This window comes from Vulpes lagopus, chromosome 24, assembly GCF_018345385.1.
Source record: "Vulpes lagopus strain Blue_001 chromosome 24, ASM1834538v1, whole genome shotgun sequence".
Classification (NCBI taxonomy): Eukaryota; Metazoa; Chordata; class Mammalia; order Carnivora; family Canidae; genus Vulpes; species Vulpes lagopus.
The window spans coordinates 47,711,329-47,735,972 of record NC_054847.1 but is presented as its reverse complement, the minus strand read 5'-3'; the positions used below and the strand labels follow the sequence as shown (position 1 = coordinate 47,735,972).

Here is a 24,644-nt window from a genome sequence, read left to right as displayed (position 1 = left end):
AGATGCTTTTTATTTGTCACCTCTCTATTGAAAGTACATTACCCTAAGTTCACTGCTGAGTATATACCTAATGGAAGGAATAAATCTTTGAACACCACTGAGAGTACAAATTTGGCTGTGCCCTGTGCAACATCTCAAAGTTAATGGATAGAAAAGTTATTAGTCAATACTAAACCTTCTATGTCCTTGAGTTACTCAGAAACATGGATTTTATAGTAAAAACTGGTTATATCTCTATTCTTCTGTTTACTGTTACAACTTTGTCAAAGTATTTCACAATTTTGGTAATAAATTTTTCTATATAGATTAGATAATATAAATTTTATAGTTGGAGAATTATGTTAATTGTACTGAATCTAGTATATTTCTTTGGAATAAAAGCTCAATAGATGTGCTCTCTCCCTTTTGTTTCTATTAGACTAATGGTCCAGTACTCATATTGACACCTAGTATATGCAATTTAAAAATAATGTTTATAACATAGGTATTTTGTGATGTTAAGGACTTTATGTTTCTAGATATAATGATTGCTGTTGACTTTTTAATAATTTTTTTGTTGGTGGGGGAAATGAAAACATAGATTGACTTTACATAATGATTTAAACATAATTACAAAGATTTATAGGCTGTTATGTACTAAATGTTTGTGTCTTCCCAAAATTCACATGTTGAAATCCGAACCTCCAGTGTGATGGTGTTTGGAGATAGGGCCTTGGGGAAGCACTGAGGTCATGTACATGGAGGCCTCATGAAATGGATTAGTGCCCTTATAAGAAGAAACACAAGAGAGCTTGCTTCTTTTCTCTGCTGTCGACAATATAAAGATACAGCAAGAAGGGGTCATATACAAACAAGAAAGCGAGCTGTCATCGGACACCAAATCTGTGAAGGTATTAGGAGATAGAGCGTTTGGGAGGTGCTTTGTCATGAGTGTGGAACTCTCATGAATGAGATTAGTGTCATTATACAAGGGATGATAGAGAGCTCCGCCATCCCCTCTACCATGTAAGGACACTGGGAAAAACCAGCCATCTATGCACCAGAAAGCAAGCTCTTACTGAACATCAGATCTGATGGTACTTTTATTTTAGACTTTCCAACCTTCAAAACTGTGAGAAATAAATGTTTTACCTAAGCCACCCAGTCTATGGTCTTTTTGTTATGGCAGCCACAGCTAAGACAGAAACACACTAAAAATTAGGACCATGAGTGTTCTTTAAGGAAAGATGCATTTTTTGGGCTCTAAACTAAAGCATACTTTGGACAGATCATGGGTGCCAATGTATTCAGAGAGAAAAGGATTCCAATCACGTTTTAGAATTTGGGGCTTCTACCCTATGAAATTTCATAGATAAACTTGGTATCCTCAGCAAATACAGACTTGGTGTTCAAGAATACTACTCATGTGAATATGTTGAAAGAGAATTCTCATTTTTGCTTTTCACCTGTCATCTTACTAGAGTCCCACAGATGCTAAAATTGATCCATAATACTTTATTAAAGTGAGCTTTGAATTTATGCTCTCAGGTAAAAATGGTTACCCAAATGATCCTGTGTTGAGCAGCAATGGGAAAGGTGAGGTAATGAGTTTCCCACTTAACCTTCTTCTCCAAGAATAACTATTTTAATTTTTGTGTACTCTGACTTTCTTCATAAGGTTGTGCATAAAAAAGGACTCTGGTGCCACAAAAAGTATTAAAAGTTACTGTCTTAGAACATTGACTAATAAACTATATGAAAGTCCATGGGCCAAACAATTTAATATGTACTAAAAAAAATAAAAAAGAAGTGCTTTATGCACATATTTTAAAGTGTATCAATTATTACTACATCATTTCAAAAGAAAATATTTTCAGATTTTTCATTCCCAAATTATAAAATTATTTAAATTTAGAAGTTTCCATCATGACTGAACACTATTATTATTATTAAGTTGAACCCATCTACAATTGCCATTTTTATAGATTAAAAATGAGAGAATGTTGAGTACTCACCAGCACATGTATTAAAATTGGAATGATACAGAGATTAGCATGGCTCCTGTGCAAAGATGACACACAAATTGAGTATTGTTTCTATTCCAATCATGAGTGGTAGAAAGGAAATACATCAGAAAGTTATCAAAGGTCAACATTATAAACATGAAGAACTCACGGTGAAAATTCTTACTTTTTTACTCTAAGTAATAAACTTCCCAAAAGAAATTTTGCAAAATTAGAAAAACACTCTGAGCAAGATGGTATTTTTCCCCCTAAATTCTCAAAATTTTAGTAATGCTAACTAATCAATAACAAGACTATTTTTGAAGCCTCTTCAAGGAGCTATTGTGTTTTTGTCTTTTTTTTTTTTTTTTGTACAAGAAAACAAGAACTGTTTTCACAAAACAAAAACTATTGATTTAAGTTGATCTAAGTAAATTTAAGTCAGATAATGCAAGGAAGTTATATATCTTTAAGCTTTCATTTAGATTATTGTATATAATTATAAAAAATTAAAGCCATTCCTTCTGTTTTGTATTACATTACATTTCTTTCTTTGCTGTACTTTAGATTATTCATTTTTCCTAGTTAGCTTTAAAGACTTTATGACATTCTTATTATTCATTTTCTGGTCCTCTTCCTTCCCCAATTCCCCAACCCCATTCCGTATATTTATATTCAAATATTGAAATGTAAGATTTCTCTTCAGGTTACCAGTGATTTAACAATAAACAAACAAAACTTTTTAAGGTGAGTTTTTCAGTATGAAAACAATGGGAATAAGGAGAAAAAAAATAAATGTAAATTATATTTGGACTTTTTCATAACTTGTATATTATATTTATTTTCCCCTTTGGTGTGGGATATTTTTATGAATAATTGAGTATATGAATAAATGAACATTATATATATGCCGTATCTATAGTAATTGTTAAAACTACCATAGATACATTCAACAGAAATTCCATACTACCCCCTTACATTAGAAAATCTAACAGTGTTTGTAAAACTTGCTCTTAATCTTGCTTTTGACACTAATAGGAGTTTTCAGTAAAGACAAGTCCAATTGATGCATGAGCCTAGTAGTTCCCCTTAATTGTGTTTGTAAATTCAATAGCTATTATAGAAAGAGACATTCTTGGCTGCACTTTACAAAAATTATTATACCTCCTAGACCATACTTTATTCATTCTTAACTTCTATGTGTTTTAAAACTGTCTTGTGTTAAGAGTAACTCAGAAACGTATACTTGACTCTCACAGACTTTGGAAGGTTTTTGTTCTGTCACATGTTCCTCTGATAGCTCAATACATTTTCTCTAAATCTAACATAATGGTGTTGAGAGTCTGTCATAAAAGAATGAAGGAAATTCTTTATAAATCAAAACACCGTAAAAGAAATAGAAGTGAATATTCTATTCTGGAATATTTTTGAAATGAGTTCTTAGTTGAAAGAAACAGGAAAGCCTTTAAGTTGCTGTTACAAATTTGTATCAATAATATTTATTATTGAATATGAAATATTGATCTTTGTCCAATACTGGGGGACATTTTAAGTCTTAGATTCTCTAAAAGCATTTTCAGCGGCTGCATAAATATATATCACTAGTCATAACTGAAGTATGAATTAAAAAGAAAAATCTTGGTGAGTTGGAGGAGCCATAGTCACTTCTTGGAAACACATACTTCCTTTTGTTATTGCCTCTTGGTTCATGCTGCCTGGCTACTTCTACAAGAGCCCTCATCCTGTCTGCTCTGTAAATTGACCACTGATGCTTTGGTCTCATACAATAAACATTCAGAAATAACTAGTTATCTTTTATAAGGAAAGCAGCTATGGGAAAGCTGGGGGAAATTGATCAACCTTAAGACTTTTCTATTTCCCTAAACATGGCATGTTTGGATTTCTCCATCATGATACAGGGAAATCTGCTAGGCAATTCTATCCCAGAATTCAAAATCATAAGTGCCACTCTTAAGGCTTTATTTTTTGGCTTTGTTCTGGAACATTTCATGCTTTTCTTTGACATTCCCTTTAAGAACATCTAGGAGGGAAATGGAAAGACTTGAGATTATTGCCATCTGATCTTTTGCCCTCCCCTCCCACTTCAGACTTCCAATGTTTCGTGGGTGGGATTTATTCACTAAGTCTATCCTTGTTCCTCTCCTTTGTATAACATATGACTTTTTATCAATTAGGACTGCATTTGGCTATATTTTTTGCCTGAATACTCTAGAAAACAAGATATAAGGTAAATGTTTGTGTAATAATAATTTTCTAAGAAGGATTAAATTCCAAGGAAGCAGAAGTGAGGAGATAGGGAAAAGAGGTGGAGAGAGGAACTCTGTTAGAGAATTTGTTGTGAAACTAAGTACAGCATCAATACCAGCTAAACACCCATTCTTGTCAGATTTCTACAGAGAATCTATTAGCAAATATTCCATGGGAAGTGAGAAGAGTGTAGTGTACTGCACATAAGGTGAGGTATGTTGAGTTTTGCTGATGGCTGACACAAGAGATGAAGAGCAATTACAGCAACAGCATCCTTATAAGTAACAACAGATGAGAAAAATAGCAACCCAGCTCCACAACACGTGGATGGGTGCTATCGATTAAAAGCCCACTCTGGCTATAAGGAAAAGATGCCTAAATCTGAACTGGTGCATGAATGAATCTTTTTTTTTTTTTGACTGCCATTAGTAGAAAGCAGATCCACTTGCATGTTCTGAGGGTACTAGAATTTCACCTGAAAATTAGATGCCCTGACTTTTTCTCTGAGAAGCAAGGAAAGATCCAACTCTTTAATGTTGTGGCTACTTGTAATCTTCTAAATCAAGTATTACAGGTGAGGCTGATGGCCAAATCAAGCTCCAGGATTTTTTTGTGTGTGTGTCTCTCTCTGAGCAAAGACATTTACATATTTAAAGATTATGGAGGAAAAAAAAAGAAAGAAAAATCTGTGATAGAGACCCATAAACTCTAAAATATTTCCAATATATAACTTTACAGAAAAAATGCACCAATCCCTATTCTAAAAACACTGTAAAAAGAGTATGACAAACTAAGGAGACCCTCATCCCTTAGAGTCTGCCATTGGTTTTCTAAACAAGGGAACCACTTTCCAGAGAAAGGAAGTTGTTTGTTCATTGGCCTTCATGGTCATATATGAAGGGAGAATTGGATGGTCAACTACATGAGAATCATGTTTGGCTTCCATTGCCTAATAGAGCAGATTGGGGAGCCTAGGGTCACTCTAGGGGAGTAAACACACATACTGTTCAGACTGAAAATTTTTGATTAACATTGTTTTCTCATTTATTGAGACTCCCAAATATTTGCGGTAAAGCCAAATGTCTAAAAACAGTCTACAAGATTGATCATTTCTTTTCTTCTTCATTTTGTCTTTTAGTGACTGGCTTCTGTTCTCTGTCACTCCTTTAGCCATTAGGTTAATAGCCTCTGCCCTGGACAATTCAAACAATTGCCTTAGAAGGGGGAAAAACCATTATTAATATAGTCTTTGCCAATTTTCATACCCCCTTGGTCTGGAAGAAAATAATTAACAAGTCTGCCAATTTCCTTACCCCCTTGGTCTGGAAGAGAATAATTAACAAGTAGCATGGAAATAAATTGAGACTCTAATCCTATCAATATTTTCTCCTGATAAATATATGCCTTAAGACTTTTCTGTTTCCCTAAACATGGCATGTTTAGATATACCCCCTCCCACCCCCACTGCCTCCCTTGGATAAACCAGATTTTAGGATAAGGAAGCTGGCTTTTACTTGCTTTTCTTCATAATATTGAATTCCCTATCTCTGGTTCTTTCTCTTGAGGACTCTATTAGGAATGTCTTAAGTTGCTCCTAATAGAAATTCATGTGAAGATGACCTAAACAAATAAAGGTTTCGTTTTTCACTTAATAGCTCTGTAGCATGGCTCTCACTGATATTTTTCTCCAACTTTCTGCTCTACTTCATTATAAATATTAACTGTATGTCTTAATCATATTGCCTCATTATAAAAATTTTCATATACAGCCACATTACAAAGGAGGAAATTGAGGTATTATGAGATAGAACTCTCTTCTTACCTGGACACAATGAAAAACTTTCCCAGAAGTCACCAGCAAACTATTCCTTATACATCACTGGATTGTTTTGGATCAATCCCCCTCACCTCCCTCAAGGAACTGGGAAAATGAGTAGTTTCATTTTGTCATTTTGTCATTGGCTAAGACCAATGGTGATTTGCTGCCTGGGACAGGATTAAACAAAACAAAAATGTTTGTTCATTTAAACTAAACCAAACTGAACTCTTGTTAGTAAAAAAAACTAAAAAGAAGGGTCTAATATGCAGGATCTGCCTCAGCAAAAATTTCTTTTCCGAGTTCACTGGGATTACTTCTTGATATGTAAAGATAAGCACTTAGAATTAGACAAAGCCTGTTTCTCTCAGACAAAACCTCACTAATAAGATTGTAATCACAGTATGAAATATGAAACCATCAAAATCGACAGCTAAAAACTGAGCAATAAATTTATTGTTAGAGCCATTATTGCTCTTTCTCTGATACACCAAAACACATTGATTTAGTGGTTGAGGAGCCAAACAACATTATGAATGAAAGAAAATAAGAATATCTCATTTCATTTTTTCAAAATATTATATCAATTACTATGCCTTAATGACTGCCAAGTGACAGGCAGTATAACTTGAAAATGAGAATTATATTTGAGGATAATTAATTTAAGAGCTCAGTTAATTTTTCATCATTAGCACATCCTTTGAATGGTTGCCCTAATAGAAGTGAAAGGAATGCATTTATTAATTCTTATGTTATCACCTGGATACAGTTATGATCATTTCAAAAATAAATAAATAAGTAACAACAGAAAAAAGCCCCAAATCCTCCCTGGGTAGAAAATAACATTCTGTGGACATTATATGCAGCAATTAAAATCTGACCTTGACTTCATTTCATTAGAATTTTTTCAAAGAATTTTTGTAGGCTACAATGATGCCAGATTTTAAGGGACTCATTCAAGACCTAGGCTCGGCTTGTGTTTAATATTTTAATGTAATTGCATTTTTAAAAATAACATAGTTTTGTAAGTTACACAACAGAATAATTATACTGCATCATTATGAGGGTGTCTACATTTAATTTGACTGCTTTCAAAATATTTTCCATGTTTTAGTTCTCTGAATGTTAAATTCTTGCAATACGTCCTTTAACTTTTTTTCCCCATGTATTTATATATGTTAGAAACAGGCAACTTATGTGTGTTACTTAGAAAGAGTCAATTTGATGGGGTAGTAGAAGCAGATTTTTACCTCTATCCTTTTAGAGTTTTTTGGCTTGGCCTAGAATTAAAATTGACATAAGACGTGTCAAAGGAGAAAAGCATGCAAATATACAGTAAGTCTTATGTGATATGGAAGCTCTCATAAGGACTAAAGACCCAAGGAAATGGAACCTTCATGCTCTTATAGCAGGTTAAACAAAGAGAAGCAATTATGGAAAAGTGTCTAAATTCTGTGGGGAAGCTAAAGAAAAAGAATTACTCTAAGTAGGCCTGTTTGTATATAATTCTATAAGTCTCAACTGATGATTAGAATGTCACTTTCCTTATTTTCTAGGGAGGGTATCTTTCATACAGAAATTTCATCTCCTGCATTCAGGAATAGAAGAGAGGGTCAGAGTAGCCTTCTTGTATCTGCCATTTCTCAAGTGACTTTAACTCAAAATAATCAGTATGTCAAAGCAGCACATTTCGGTGTACATTTTCTGAATTCCTTCAATGTTTATGTTAATATAAGTTGTGATTTAATTCATATGGGGTGACAGACAATGACAAAATGACTGTAATATAATCTTATATAATTTTCTCATGTGATAAATGTTACTATTTTAACCAATAATTTTATCTAAATTATGTACAGTTTTTATCAGTAACTTAATTAGATAACTGCTATTTTCTCCAATCCATGATTTAATCATTTACATAAAATTCTTAAATAATGTGTTTTTACCAATATTATTCATACCAGATGTTTTCACCCTTATAAAAATCACATTTTTAATACTAAATAAGTATCATATTTGTCACTGTGGTGATTTAATGTATTGGTAAAAACAATCTTTTTTTCCATTTTGATAAGGTAAAACTTGGCTCAAATAAAGGGAGAATGATTTAAAGGCCAATGGCCTAAGATTTAAATTTTTTCCCCATGAAATACAGGTTAATTCCATTCATGGACTTTGACTATTTCTTGGGAAATAACACCAGTATACTATATAACTTATACCAGTTAAAAAGCTCAAATTCTTAAAAATTGAATAGAACTACCTTTATCTGTGTTATTATGGTATTCTAGATATAACAAACTTTTATGATACTTTTTTTTTTGTTTTTGCTTCAATTTTGAGATGATATTGTTAACACCAGTTCAAACAATGCAAATTATCATCCTTCTATTCCTCAGTCTGTTATTTCTTAGTGAACCTTATCTACAGAAAAAAATAAAACGAAATTTTTTATTTTCGGGGGATAATTAGTTTATGCAAGATATTTCTGTTATTGATTCCTTTATCTTGAAATCTAAGATTATTGAGGCCAAGTTTTCACAGTCTCTCTTAGGAAATTGCAAGCCATTAAAGGGGAAGTGTAAGATGACTATTCAGGAAAAAATACTATATTTTCTATTTCTCTTGATTAGAAATATATAAATCCAAACTTAACAATAGGAAACCAAGAACTATCTATTTAACGATTCCTATCTATTTCAATGATCTGCTAGTGATCAAATGTCACCATCAAGCTGTATATGGTGGAAATATAGAAAGAGGTAGATATATGTTATCACATATTGACACTATTTTATAATTCAAATAATCTTTGAGAAAATAATATGTTCATTTTAAAAATAAGGAAATGTGTATCACATAGTATGTGAATTATCTACATTTATGGAAATGGTAGATGATGGAACTAATTCTGATTCCAAAATTCAAATTATTGTCCACTATTTTATTGTGTTACCACAAAATGTTTATTACAAGTCATTTATGCCTGTGTGTGTATGTATGTGTATAATTTCATATTTGCTTATAATTAACTCAAGTTGTTGTAGTTCCCAGAAGTATTTGCAGTTTACAGATTATCTCCAACTGTAACTAACATTTAAAGAATTTAGCAGAAAAGGAGGACATTTTTTTGGCAAAAAATAAATCCAATAGCCACAAAATTACATTAAGTATAACCCTACTTTTTTTTTTCACTTCTATTTTTTTGGCAACCACAATCAGATTCAGTTAAACTACATTATGTTCTCTGTTTATCACATTATTTTCACAGTATTGCTATCAATACTGTTATGTCCATCAATAATAATGTTCATTACACAACTAAAATATGCAGGAACATTTACCAAAAATACTAGGATACAAAAAATATCATTTAAATATTCTCAGTTTCAGGGGCAACTGAGGGGCTCAGTTAAGTGTCTTGACTTTGGCTCAGGTCATGATCACAGGGTCATAAGAAAGAGCCCCAAGTCAGGCTTCACACTCAGCAGGGAGTCTTTTTGAGATTCTCTCCCTCTACCCACCCCCCCACCCACACACATGTGCTCTCTCTCCCTCTTTCTCTAAAATAAAATAAAATAAAATAAAATAAAATAAAATAAAATAAAATAATAAATAAGTAAGTAAGTAAGTAAATAATAAATATTTTCTGCTTCAGAATGACTTCCCATTTAGTTGGTCTTTTAGATCACCTACATAAAAATATAAGTTCCAGCACAAAGTAGAACATTACTAGACTTCTCATGGGCTAGATAGAAAAATAATTACAACTTTTATTAGAAAGAGTGGTAAACATAAATGTTCGGGATAGAAGAGGAAGACTGGAAAATTGACTTTATCTGGAACTCACTGGAAAACTAGTCATGGATAAAGTAGAGTTTGGCAAAAAAGATATTCCTCATATGGGAAATGAGAAAGAGAACACAAGTGAGCCACGTTTATTTTGTGGGAAAAAAAGTTATTTTCTTATTCTTCTATAAAAAAAAGATTAGCAAATAATCCTAAAAGAAATAAAGGCAAATACCTATAATATAATTTGCTTAACAATTGCTATGTTGAACTTTATCTGTGCCCTGTACTCCTGAAAAACAGAACGAGTGACAAATTCACCTATCCTTATAAGTTTCTAGAAATACTGCCAAGAACCACCCTTCCCATATGACACAGTTAGGACTTGCCTGTGGCCCCTTGTTTCTGCTGGCAAGGCTAGACACAGATCTCTAAGACTTATAGATCTTATGGTTGGAATGTTCTGCCGAATGCAATAAATAAAATCTCTACTAACTACATGTAGATTTTTATTTTTATGTTTATTTTTTTGACAACGGAGAAGTTCTATTGTAATGAGATATGCTGGTCTGAATTGATGGCTTGTGTAATTGCTGTGGAAAATAAGTCAAATAATTAGAGGTGATATATGTACCATTACATATAAATATTTGGAATACCCTTAAGTTGTAGTATTAAGTTGTAGTATTTAAATTTCAAAGTGATATGTACATTTGTATATCAAAAACATGTCTTTCTCGAGTGTAGGATTGAGAAGGCAAGGGATGGTGGCAGTGGTTACAGATAGAAATCACTATTGACTTCGTATCCCTCCTAATTTTTGGGAAAATACCTCTGTGTGTACATTTCAAGAAGGAGCTATAACATGAAAAAGTAATGGTTGTAGGCTTTACTACATATCAAGGTTAATATATTTTAGAATATTGTGAAGATATCCCTTTCTTATCAGCTAAGTAAATCCTTTCCAAGATTCACAGGTTATTGCAAAATGAAATTATTTTGAAGTAGGTGGGGATTTAAAGTATTATATATTTTTAAAATTCAAGATTTAACTATGTTCCTCCATTTCTTTATTCAAAATCAGGGTGGATAAAATTATGATAAATATTTTATGAATGGGCTTAGGTTTTCTGGTGGATTATAGTGTTCAGGGGCCTCAAAAGGAAATGCTGGGAAGCAGATTGCCACAAAAGCCATCTGGCAAGAGCCCCTGAAATTCCAGTTACTTTGCAAAGTCATTATTTTTTATCTTTATCCTGTGATAATTAATAGGGGTGCTCCCTCTAAAGGAAGTTTGTTTAATTGAAAGATTTTGGGAAAATTCATCACTGCCTGCTCTTTCTTCTTCAGCCGTAGAAGAAATTACCAAATCACTGAATTACTAAATTCAGTTGGTAAATTACCAAATTACTGAATTGTCAAAAATAAGCCATCACCAGAAGGGCAAAAGTGAATTTGATGTGGGCAGACACTTTGTAAAATGTGTGGGTACATCTGTTTGTGCATTCCTGGTCTGTGTATGTTGAGCAGAAAGCATTTAAAATCAGGAATTTAATGAATGAAAATCCTTACTGATTGTTTCTGATATAATTCTAACGATGAATTTTTGTTTTATGAGTTTTAAAAGTTTGTCTTATTTTATGCAACTTGTATATTTGTTTTAATTTGAAAGGAAGATCTTTCACTTGTGAATTCAGCTATTTTGGATAGAAATTTTATAATGTAGTGGTGACTGTATTATTGAATTCTCAGTGGAAGGTAAGATGTCCTGTGTTGTTACACTACTTTCTGAAGACAGTATGACTAGAATACGGTGAATAAAAACACATGTCTATGTATTGTGATACATACTAAGAAAATTCTCTTTAAAGTAATCCTTTAGCCAATATCCTATGACATGAACTCATTAATGCTCCTTGCTTAGATCATCCCAGGGTCTTTTCATCACTCAATCTTATTTCTGGAGGGAACTGAAAACTTTGAAAATAGAAAGGTAGGTTTTAAAAATTTTATTAAAAAAAGAAGTATTGAAAATAAATTATGAAGACACAAAATCAAAATTAAAGTGTGAAGAAATTGAAATAGCTTTATCTATCTGCAGAGTTTTCAGGTTGTGGTATTCACAATGCATAAGGCTTAAGCCTGATACAACCAATAATGCAACATACATTAAATTAATCTTTAATCTGTTTCTTCCTCTTTTCAACTAATCAAGGATGTTGCTGGGAAAACTCTCATGTAACCACACACATCACAACACATTAGCCTACAAATATACTGATAAGTCCCCCAATCTTAACCCCATTTCTTTATTAAACTACTCCCTCGTCTACTGCTTATAAGTCACACAAAAAGCACACATTTAAAGTATCCAAAAATTCAAATGCACATAATCATGGACAATCATGTTTGCAATCATTAAAAATGAATTTTCTCGTAAAATTAAAAAAAAAACTAAAAATTGAAAACCCCTGTCTTGACTCACTTTATTTTTTCTTAAAAATTTTATTTACTTAATTGAGAGAGAGACAGGGAGAGCATATGCAGGGAGAGGAGCAAAGCATGAGGGAAAGAGATAAGCAGACAATGGCCTGATGTCCAGGGAGGTTCGATGTGGGACTGGATCTCAGGACCCTGAGATCATGACCTGAGATGAAGTCAGATGCTTGACCGACTGAGCCACCCAGGAGCCGCCACTTGATTCACTTTAATTAAGCTTTTTACTCTATTATCTTGCCAGAACTGATTGTATCCGTGATCTCATTATCAAATTCTCAAGCACACCCCAATTCCATTGTCAGAAACATCTCTCTATTCTCCCTTAAAAGCATATGTAGAATTGGTCTGCTTTTCACTCTTTTCATTACTACTGCCTAGGTCCATGTTATGCAATTATTATTTCTCTCATAGATAATTGCAATATTTTTCTAACTGGTCTCCCTTCCTTCCTCTACCCTAGTAGATAATTTGCTACACCAAAACATGATTTTTTCCAGGTAAATGAATATCAGCAGCAACAAAACATTAGTTATCAGTTTGAAGTAAAATATGTTCACTTGCTAGAATTAAATTTATAGCTTGGAATATCATGCAAAAGGTCAATGAAATATAAAGTAAAGCAAAAACAAAGAAGGGTATAAATCAGGATGGAAAAAATTTCAGTTCATAGATATAATACATGTATTCCAGTGAGTTCCAGAAGGAGGAAAAGAAAAAGACGAACAAAAGACAAATACAAAGTAAAATGTTTATCTAAGATAGGGAGACAGAGGCTACAGATCGAAAATTTTTACCATATTCCACGTTGGAATGATAAGAAACATGCACCTTAACATATATTGGTAAAATAAATGTATTAAAATAAAATTTTGTAATGCTTTTGACAATACAATTTACTCACAAATAAATAATGAAATAATTTGATCTTGAGGTTCTTTTTTTTTTTTTTTTTTTAATTTATTTATGATAGTCACAGAGAGAGAGAGAGAGAGGCAGAGACACAGGCAGAGGGAGAAGCAGGCTCCACGCACCGGGAGCCTGATGTGGGATTCGATCCCGGGTCTCCAGGATCACGCCCTGGGCCAAAGGCAAGCGCCAAACCACTGCGCCACCCAGGGATCCCCATGATCTTGAGGTTCTTATAAGCAAACCCGAAAACCAGGAAAGAATGGAATGATATATATGAAGGCTGAAGAGAGGACTGTACCCAGGCAGTGATCATATCATTCATGTATCAAAAGTAGGGGAAAATACTAGAAGGTAAGCAAGAACCTAGCCATGTATGCACCCCATCTAAGGAAATAAAAAGAGAGGATTATACCAAGTCATAAATATTTGAACAGAGACCTCAAACTATAGATGGGCAGAAGTCAATGATGAGTCATGCTTCTTTAACTAATTGACAGATTAACTTATATATCAAAGAATATTCAGAGACATGCTGAATATGTAATATATGGGCTAAGTTAGGATTCTTTAGAAAAATAAAAGGCAAAAATTTGACAGTAGTCTAGAAACAAAAGTACTAACTGCCTTAGGAAAACCAATAATTGATGGATAGATGTGGAAACAAAATATATATCTTTCTAATAAAACTGATTTAGGGAGTGAAGGTTATGGAGGAGGAAGACAAACTAAAAATAGTCAAGAAGCTCAACTTGTAGAGAAGAGGAAGAAAGACAAAGGGTAGAAAGATAATTTCCTAGCATTATTAACAGCCAATCTTGTGTTTTCTTTCTTTTTAAAGGCATATTAAAAGAACATGTTTAATTCTAGGAAAGAAGTATGGCCATTAAATATATTGGTAAGCTAGAATAGAATTCTTTTTTTTACAAGACTTTAGTTTTTTGACAGAGAGAGAGAGAAAGCACAAGCGGGGTGGGGCGGGGCGGGAGCAGAAGCAGAGAGAGAAGGAGAAGCAGGCTCCCCGCAGGGCAGGGAGTCAAATGTGGGGCTCAATCCCAGGACTCTGATATCATGACCTGAGCTGCAGGCAGACACTTAAGTGACTGAGCCACCAGGCGCCCCCTAGAGTATAATTCTTAACTAATACATAAATAAAAGCAATGAGTAAAAGTGGGCAAAACTATAAAAATGTGGAAAGAAAACTATTAACCTATAAGGTAAAATTGTAAATAATAATTAATTCCAACAATGCAGTAAAGTTTTATCATTATTTAATAAATACATAAATTCAAAAGGAAGCTGCCAACATTTATTTGATAAAGTTGAGGTAGCATTCCTAACAACAAAAATAAGTGATCTCTCATCCAACTAGGAATAGGAGACTTACTCAACTTGGTAAAGAATATCTACAAAACCTATAGCTAGCATCATACTTAATGGTGAGAAACTAGAAATATTCCCACTGAAATTATTTTTTTTTTATTTTTAAAATATTTTATTTATTTTAGAGCAAGCAAGTGAGAAAGAGAATGAGAGAGAGAAAGGGAGATTGAGATCAAACAGAGGGAAACGAGGAGAACAAAAAGGGAGGACTCCATGCGGAGGATGGAACACAATACAGGGCTCAATCTCAAAACCCTGAGATCAGGACCTGAGCTGAAACCAAGAGTTGGATGCTCAACCAATTGAGCTACTGAGGTGCCCCATCCCACTGAGATTATAAACAAGAGAGAGATGAACAGACATAGCAAAGGATCTTTAGAATAATAAAACTATTCTGTATGATACCATACTGGTGAATACATGTCATTATACATTTGTCAAAACCCATGTAATAACAATACCTAGAGTGTACCCTAATGTAAACTATGAATTTCAGAGTGTAATGATGTGTCAATGTAGTTTCATCCATGGTAACAAATGGTTATGTTTGGTGTGGGATTTTGAAAGTGGGGGAGTCTGAATATGTGTTGGGGCAGGGGATATGTGAGAAATCTGTTCTTTCTGCTCAATTTCGTTGGGAACCTAAAACTACTATAAAAATAAAATCTGTTAAAAAAGTAATATGGTAGTAGAAAACTGTTCATCCAAGACAGAGACAATATAAAAATATCCCACTGCAATTGCATGTATTCTAAATACATGCAAAACTCAAACCATTAAGTCAGAAATACAGATATGTGTCCCATTCTCATCATTTATTAGTCTAGGGAACCTAGTGATTGCAATAAAAATGAAATATTTTGTTTAAAGATTGAAAGAGGTGAACAAAAAAAGGTATATTTATTTTTTTGGCAAACATGCAGGAAAACTAGAGTTAATAATTTGGAGATAAGCTTAATAATAAAGAAGATCCATATGGAGAAAAATACAAATCACATTTAACATCTTAAAAGATTATGTAACTGGAAATATCATATCTTGTTCTCATGAGAATAGGCTTTGTTAATTTTCAATTCTTTCAAAATTTATAGATATGAGGTAATGGTTAGTTTAGTTAGAATCCAATTACTATTAACTGTTTTGTTTTACATGTAGATCAAATTATCATAATATTCACAAGAAAAAAAGGGCAGAGAATTCAAAAAAACAAAGAGTAATCAAAAGAATTTAATTTCCCTAAAATACACCATAAATCTTCTGAAATACCATCATTTCCCTGAGTTCATGCATTAGGTATTATGTTTTGGTATTGATTTAGATAAATAGACCAGTGGAACATAGTAGACAATTCGTAAATAGATCCAAGAATATATGAGAGTATAATGTGCAACAACAACATGTACATTAGTGCAGTGGAAAATAAATATGACATTTCATAAGTCGAGTGGAACCCAGTCCCCTCTTGGGGAAACTAATAGACTCATTGTAATGACCTCTGTGTGCCACAGTTCCTCAGAAAATGTCACATAGTCCAGAGCTGCGTTCCTCCAATTTACTACCCTCCAGAAATTAACTACCCTTTTCTTTTCCTGTTAGTTTCTTTATAAGAAATTTGATGGGGACGCCTGGGTGGCTCAGCAGCTGAGCGTCTGCCTTCCGCTCAGGGAGTTAATCCCGATCCCGGGATCGAGTCCCACATGGGCTCCCTGCATGGAGCCTGCTTCTCCCTCTGCCTGTATCTCAGCTTCTCTCTGTGTGTCTCTCATGAATAAATAAATAAAATAAAATCTTTAAAAAAAAAAAAAAAGAAATTTGATGAAGTAGTGTGCCAGATGCATAATACCTGTGCACTAGTGAGCTGGGCAGTGTGTGTATGTTTATATTTATATACATTTATCTTTACTTATGCACATATGTATTGATGTCAGTTGATTTGGAGACATTTAGGTGGAATGGAAAGGCTACTGCTTGGGAGAGGTCAACGTGTAAGCAACTGTCTAATCTGAATTTATGTAAGACTTTCGTTATCCCATGTCCCTCAGATTCTATAATGACATATTGGCGTAATAATTTTGATACAACTGGCATCACGTGCAAGGGACAACATCCATAAAGCAGGAATCATAAAGTTAAACATTCACTATTTTTTGAAATCACTCTGTCATTATTAATGAAGAAAAATAAATAAATCCCCTTTATGACTGGTTTAAAACAAGTGATATTTTACTCTTTTTAAAAAAATTTCAACAACCCTTCTTTTTGAATGTGACTAAATAGCTATATCCCTAAAGGATTAAATAATAGATCAAGATACTACTGCCTCTGACACTCTGTGTTCACTTAAAGCTGTTAGTGAAATCTTTACAGAACAAAAGTGTTCGGAGTATCACTGCTGGGGTAATGGAAAGGGCAATGGATAGGGCACTGGATTGAGTGTAATGATTTTGAGGTTCTAGTGCTTTCTAAATACTAGCTTTTGCATTTGCATAATGCAATAAAAGCTACCTTTCTATCAGGGCTGTTATAAAATTAAATAAATTAGTATTCTATAATATATTGCACCTAGGAAGCTGTCAGTTTTACGAAGACCATCATTTATATATTACTCAGAGAACATGTCCAGTTAAACGATGAGAAAACTTTGCATTTTTATATATTGTATATGAAAAATGCTTTTAGAACAAATAAATATAGTAAATCCTCCAGTAATATATGTTGGGTTTTTTCTGTTTTCATGGTTTTCTGAATATCCTGTAACTTTCATTTTACTGTAGCCCACGATATACTATTTTAAGACAATTTTAACAACAAATGATTTCAGCATTTATAATTTTAAAAGGCACATAATCAATTGATTTTCTGAAGATATGAACAGCAGTGACCAGATTTGGGCATGTGCAGTCAGTGACAGCTATACCCATGACAGCCATGTGGGCAAGAGCAAAAGATTTTAGAACACATCCAGTTTCAGAGAGAACAAAATTGGTTCGATGATATACAGAATGTGAATCTAAGAGATCACCATAGAGTTAGTTCTAGGTGTAATATGGGCATACAACTGTGAGCACAGAATTTGATTATTGCACTGTGACAATATCGATCTCAAATATTTATTGTAAGAATTATGTGACATACTCTTATAATATTTATTGAGGGTCAGTTCCATGTGTTGTCTCATTTAATCCACCCTGAACCCTACAGGATATGAATTATTTCATTTGTTTTACAAACGAGAAAATGGAGCCCTGGGATTGTTATATAACTAAGATCATATAGACATTAAGTAACAGAATTAGCACAGATGTTTCTATTTCACCATTTTCCTTAAAAATATACAGTTGACCCTTGGACAGTGCAGGTTAGACATGCCCGGCCCCTGCACAGCCAAAAATCCACATTATTAACTTTTGACTCCCCCAAAACTTAACTACTAATAGCCTACTATTAACTGGAAGTCTGATTGATAATATAAAGAGTTGATTAAATACATATTTTGTTTGTTATACATATTACATACTATAATCTTACAATAAAGCAAGCTAGAGAAAAATGTTATTAAGTATAAGGAAGAGAAAATAAATTTACAGTACTGTATTATTTATCAAAAAATCTGCATATAAGTGGACCTACACAATCCAAACTCATGTGGCTCCATCTGACTATATATTAATTTATCCAAAATCCATTATTGTTGGAAAAATTTTGTGCTTCAGTACAAGACTATGCGTCATCTAGAGGATGGTCCTGCAGTTTGTCTGACTCTGATTACTTGGGAATTATTCTAAAACTTGGGAAATTATAGAAAACTTTAAGCAATGCAAATAGTTCTTGTCTATAGAAATGCAAATTAGGTCTTGCCCAGTAGAGGTTCAAGAGACTTTCTCTCCCCTAGTGTTGAAGAAACTAATTTGCTTCCATTTGCACATTCTTTTCAATATTCCTTATCTATAAATATGTCTTTTCTTTGGATTCTCCTTTGATTTGAACCGGTTATAGCATCCATCTGGTAGCCTCGAGTTAAACAAAATTTCCAACACATGTTTATTTATATCAATCATTTTGTGTTTTTTTGAAAATCGTCTGTTAGTCAGTAAAGACATAAGTAGTCAGTAAAATGTTATACTGCTTTCATTTATTTATTGAACAAATAAATTCACTGACTTAAACCTATATCTGTCTTTCACCTACCTCAAAAATGATAATGATGACACCTTGCCTGAGGGTGGATGTGGGTTAGGAACACAGAGTACAAATTTACTTTCCCCCTAACTTTATAACCCTGAAAACAAATGAAATACGTGTGAAACAAAGCACTAAGTTTTGCTGTACTTAATCTTTACCCTCTGAATGTTAAATATGTGCATTCTCGAAAGGTCAGCTATTTCATTCCATCATGCCCTGACCAGGCTTACTTTGTTATTACTCCACATAATTATTTATATCTTTAAAATTAGTAGCAAAAGTAAGTTCAATTTCTTGAAATTTATTATCCCCGTTTTTATAAATAATAAAAACTATCATTGCAGATTATCAATACCATATTTAGGTAGTCCCCATGCTTCTAATGATAACTTTCTGAAACAGTATATAAAGCAGAGATATTTATTATTTAGTGTTCACAGAAAGGTTACTTCAATTATCTTTTTTTTTTTTTTTAACTGAAAAGGAGTGTTAAGTTTTAGCACATCATTGACTAAGACCTTTCTTCTTGACTCATCCCTGTGATTTCAAGTTCACTGAATTAACATCACTTAGGTATCTACTAAATTCTCTACCCAGAAAGAGGGTAGAGTAAGAAAACCTAATTTTTTAACACTAAAACATGAGTAATTATATTTACAACAGAGGTATCTCATTGAAATGAACCCAGATAATCTTGGAGCTATAAAATTAGTGACCAAGCAAATTGCTGCAGCTAAACAAATAGCTACTTTTAGAATTACTACCATATCAACAAAAAAATTGGACACACATCGCTTTCTCTCTTCTTCTATATCTCTATTTCTTCTGTATCTCAATATAACTTTCTTCAATGCAAGGGAAATTTCAGACTGGTTACAAACAATCCTAAACAAATTACTGAAGAGTATTCTGTATTCTCCCCCCCTTTTTTTTTCATCCTGTCCCACCTGAGGAGTCTCCTAATCCCCCTTCTAGTGCTCAATTTATTGAGGTCCATTAGTCATTGAAAGAAAAACAAGTAAATACGGGCTTTTATTGCTGAATTCTGTGCAGACATATACATAAAAGGCAATTCCCTCTGATTTATCACGCTGAGACCATTGTGTGTTCAGTAATGTCATATTAATTTATATTATATTTTACATTATCAGACCATGTCGAAAACAAGAGTATTTTTACAATATTTCTGGAGCTTGACAATGTGCTTTTTTTAAAATAAGATTTTGATTTTATCCTCTTGTCTAGGTGTTGTATTTAATACATTTTATGATAAATTATGTTTCTTATTCCTAGACTCCTATAATGAGTTTTCATGATTCAAGGAAACAGGAAAGAATAATTTTGGACTGAATTCTAATTGTCTATGAAAAATATTTGCCGGGTCCTACATATCTTTGGCAAAAAGCATTTATGTAAAAAATATTTTGAGCTACCCCAAAATAACATCTCTATCCCCTTCCCATATATAATTAAATTCATCTTAAATTTTTTATATAAATTGATAACTGCAATGTACTACTTATCTTGAGGAGAAAGAAATCTTCATTAAACAGTAATTCTCTAAGTCCCTAAATTTCTAAGAACACAATTCTAGATAAAAGATAGACAAAACATTTTCTAAGGGGAGCCATTCTTATTAAACATAAGTAGTGCAAGAAGATATTGTTGGTCATCAGTGTCCAGGACCAAAGGGCCTGTAAATGATTCATCACTGTAATACCTGTGTCAATGAGACATGCTGTTTGAGGGCTTGAATAGCCTTCCTTTTTCTCTTACATGCCAACTTCAGAATCTCCTATTGCGTATAATTTCCCCCCCTTTTTAGAACTTCTCACATGCACAAAAACTATTGTCTTTCTCCATCTCTCTAATTGGAAAAGTCATGTCCAAGCATATCAGATACTACCTGTTAATTTCTCTTAGAAAAGCTATAAGTAAGGCAACATTTTTTGAGGTCATTTATTATCTCCTAAAATGCTACATCCATCATGTTGAAAAGGGTATTTTAGCCCTCATAACCCTCTTGTTCTAAAATTAGGTGTTTTATTTCATTTACTAAATTATCACATCAGTCAAGAGATGAAGTTAAGTTACTGGGTAACAAGCTGTCGAAGGAAGGGTTTTTCAGGGCAACTTAACACTTTCTTGACACTACAATAAGAATGCTTATGTAAGAATAGGGATCCCTGAGTGGCTCAGGGGGTTAGCACCTTCCTTTGGCTCAGGGAGAGGTCCTGGAGTCCCAGGATCCAGTCCTACATCAGGCTCCCTACATGGAGCCTGCTTCTCCCTCTGTCTGTGTGTCTGCCTCTCTGTGTCTCTCATGAATCAATAAATAAAATATTAAAAAAAAAAAGAATAGGACCAAAAGTATCATCCTGAGTGCTTGGAGCTAATTCACAATGGGAAGTAAATAAATACTTAAAACAACAAATAAATAAGCAAATAAAAGGACAAGAGCTATTTTCCTAATATATTTTACCAATAACTTCAAGGATAAAAGAATTCCTAAACAACTTTTGATATTATAATTAAGGGGCCCTAAGGTTCAAAAACAAGATATCCCTTGATATGGGAGAGGCACTCCTTAGAACAGGCAATGTAGCACAAGGCTTCTGTGCTTTCCTTGACTCCATGATAGCCTGGTAGTGCAACAGTTCATTTATCAGAAATGTATTATGGGAGGCTGTTTTAAAATATCCAAATGATAGATATTCCCTTTCTGTTTTTAGAATAAATGGCTTACTGTAATAGTGGAAATTACAGCCCTTGCTTCAGAAATTTCTGGGAAAATGAGCCATCACAAGCCTTTAAACCAATTTGTCTATTTCTTATGCCTTTTTTTGTTCCTCAAAATTAATTTTAGCAAAGTTTTGAAATTAAAAATCATGTTTTTTAAACATAGTGCCTGTATAAGAGTAAAGATATGTTTTTAGTAATTATGATATGTGCACATTCAATAGCTAAATTGACTAAGTCTAGAATAGGTGACTAGAGATTTGATGGATGTGAGGAAAAAAAATCCACCAACAGTGAAAGTATGACAACACATGCTTCATATTTTAAGAGGCATTATAAATATGAATTAATTATATAATGTTGCTATATGAACATATACATATTTATTCATCATTAAAATATTAAATTATCTACTACTTCACTGAATGAACTACGCTTTGAGATAATATGCAAGCTTTTTTTTATCATAGAAAATGATTAACTAGAGGAGGGGCACGATGGGCGAGTGTCCCCAGGACAGGAGAGCCCCGTCCCGGAGGAGCAGGAGCTGCACCAACCTTCCCGGGCGGAAAGGGGCTCGCAGGGAGTTGGAGCAGGACCCAGGAGGGCGGGGATGCCCTCGGGCTCCCGGGGACACTAACAGGCACCTGCGCCCCGGAGAGTGCGCCGAGCTCCCTAAGGGCTGCAGCGCGCACGGCGGGGCCGGAGCAGCTCGGAGGGGCTCGGGCGGCGGCTCCGCGGAGGGGGCTGCGGGGCGGGAGCGCGAATCCAACAGCGCAGGCCCCGGAGCACAGGGCGCCGGGACACAGCCCAGGATCCGGCCTCCCCCCAGGACGGGCAGAGGCCGGGAGGGCCCGGGACAGCAAGGACGCTCCTGCCCCGAGCTGAGCAGATCAGCGGCCCCGCCCGGAGCCTCCAGGCCCTGCAGACGGAGAGCCCCGGAGCTACTGCGGGAGCTGACTCTAGGGCTCTAGAGCTGGCCTCGCCACTGGGGTTGTTCCTGGAGGAAGACATAGACATGGCCAACATGCACTTGAGAAAATGCTCTGCATCACTTGCCATCAGGGAAATACAAATCAAAACCACAATGAGATACCACCTCACACCAGTGAGAATGGGGAAAATTAACAAGGCAGGAAACAACAAATGTTGGAGAGGATGCGGAGAAAGGGGAACCCTCTTACACTGTTGGTGGGAATGTGAACTGGTGCAGGCACTCTGGAAAACTGTGTGGAGGTTCCTCAAAGAGTTAAAAATAGACCTGCCCTACGACCCAGCAATTGCACTGCTGGGGATTTACCCCAAAGATTCAGATGCAATGAAACGCCGGGACACCTGCACCCCAATGTTTGTAGCAGCAATGGCCACAATAGCCAAACTGTGGAAGGAGCCTCGTTGTCCATCGAAAGATGAATGGATAAAGAAGATGTGGTTTATGTATACAATGGAATATTCCTCAGCCATTAGAAACGACAATTACCCACCATTTGCTTCAACCTGGATGGAACTGGAGGGTATTATGCTGAGTGCAGTTAGTCAATCGGAGAAGGACAAACAGTTTACGTTCTCATTCATTTGGGGAATATAAATAATAGTGAAAGGGAATATAAGGGAAGGGAGAAGAAATGGGTGGGAAATATCAGAAAGGGAGTCAGAACATAGAGACTCCTAACTCTGGGAAACGAACTAGGGGTGGTGGAAGGGGCGGGGGGTGGGAGTGAATGGTGACGGGCATTGAGCAGGGCACTTGACGGGATGAGCACTGGGTGTTATTCTGTATGTTGGTAAATTGAACACCAATAAAAAATAAATTTATTTTTAAAAAAAGAAAATGATTAACTCATTGGAAACAACATTTTGCAACATTTGCCAAACATTAAATAGTAAAAGGTAATAAATGACACCTAATGTTTACAGAAAATATTCTGTGTAAGAATTGCAAAATTTTACTTAATTAACTCAAATTAAGCTTATGGTATATTTACACAGGGGAACATTACTATTAAATAAATTTTTTATTTTTATGTTTTTAAAGATTTTATTTATTTATTCATGAGAGACACAGAGAGACACAGAGAGACAGAGACACAGGCAGAGGATGAAGGAGGCTCCATGCAGGGAGCCCGATGTGGGACTCCATCCCGAGTCTCAAGGATCATGCCCTGGGCTGAAGGCAGGTGCTAAAACACTGAGCCACCCGGGCTGCCCGTAAATAAAGGTTTTAATGACAGATATGAGCAATTCAATATATATGCTAAGATTTATTTAGAAGTACAACTATAACATTTTGAAGAATATTTTTTCTTTTGCATATAAAATAGTGAAGCACAGGAGCACCTGGGTGGTTCAGTCAGTTAAATGTTGGACTCTTGATTTTGGCTCAGGTCATGATCTCAGGGTCCTTGAGATCAAGCCCCACAGTTGGCTCCACACTCAGCAGGGAGTCTGCTTGAGATCCTCTCCTTCTGTCTCCCTCTATCTCTCTCTTTCTGTCTTTCTCTCTCTCTCTCCCTACTTGTGCTCTCTCTCTCAAATAAAAATTTTTTTAAGAAAATAAAATAGTGAAACACATTGAACTATTTTACAATAAAGTGAATCAAAGAATTATAGACAATGCAATGGCTTTGTTTAGCAATTAAGTGATTAATTGTTGATTATTAGAAACAGTAATACCTATTACTCTCATAGAAAAATAAATTATTTTGACCTGTAATTTACCAAAAATGCCTCTTAGAAGAGAGTTTACTTTAGCTTAGTCTCACAAAGCATAATAAACTGGAATAGATGTAAATATTCTTAGTTAAATATAACACCTATGTATCAACAACCTTTCAAACTTGACAAATGTATTATGTAACAAAAGGATCAGGACACTCATAAGCTGCTAAGTTATAACCAAAGATTCTTGAATAGAGATAGTAATACAAATTTTGAGGGGAAGGGAAATTTTGTATGTGATGTAGCTAATAGACAATGACACAATTGATTGCACTTGTTTTCCTAAATATCATTTATTCCTTAATAAAATATATAATAAGAAATGCATTTAAAAAAAAAAAAAACTCCATGAAGTAATT

The 24,644-nt window shown here is 34.3% G+C and overlaps 1 pseudogene; it reads left to right on the top strand.

Annotated features, from left to right (window-relative positions):
- The first annotated feature begins 1,986 nt into the window (after window positions 1-1,986).
- On the top strand, window positions 1,987-2,084 carry LOC121482210 (annotated as a pseudogene).
- Window positions 2,085-24,644: the final 22,560 nt, after the last annotated feature.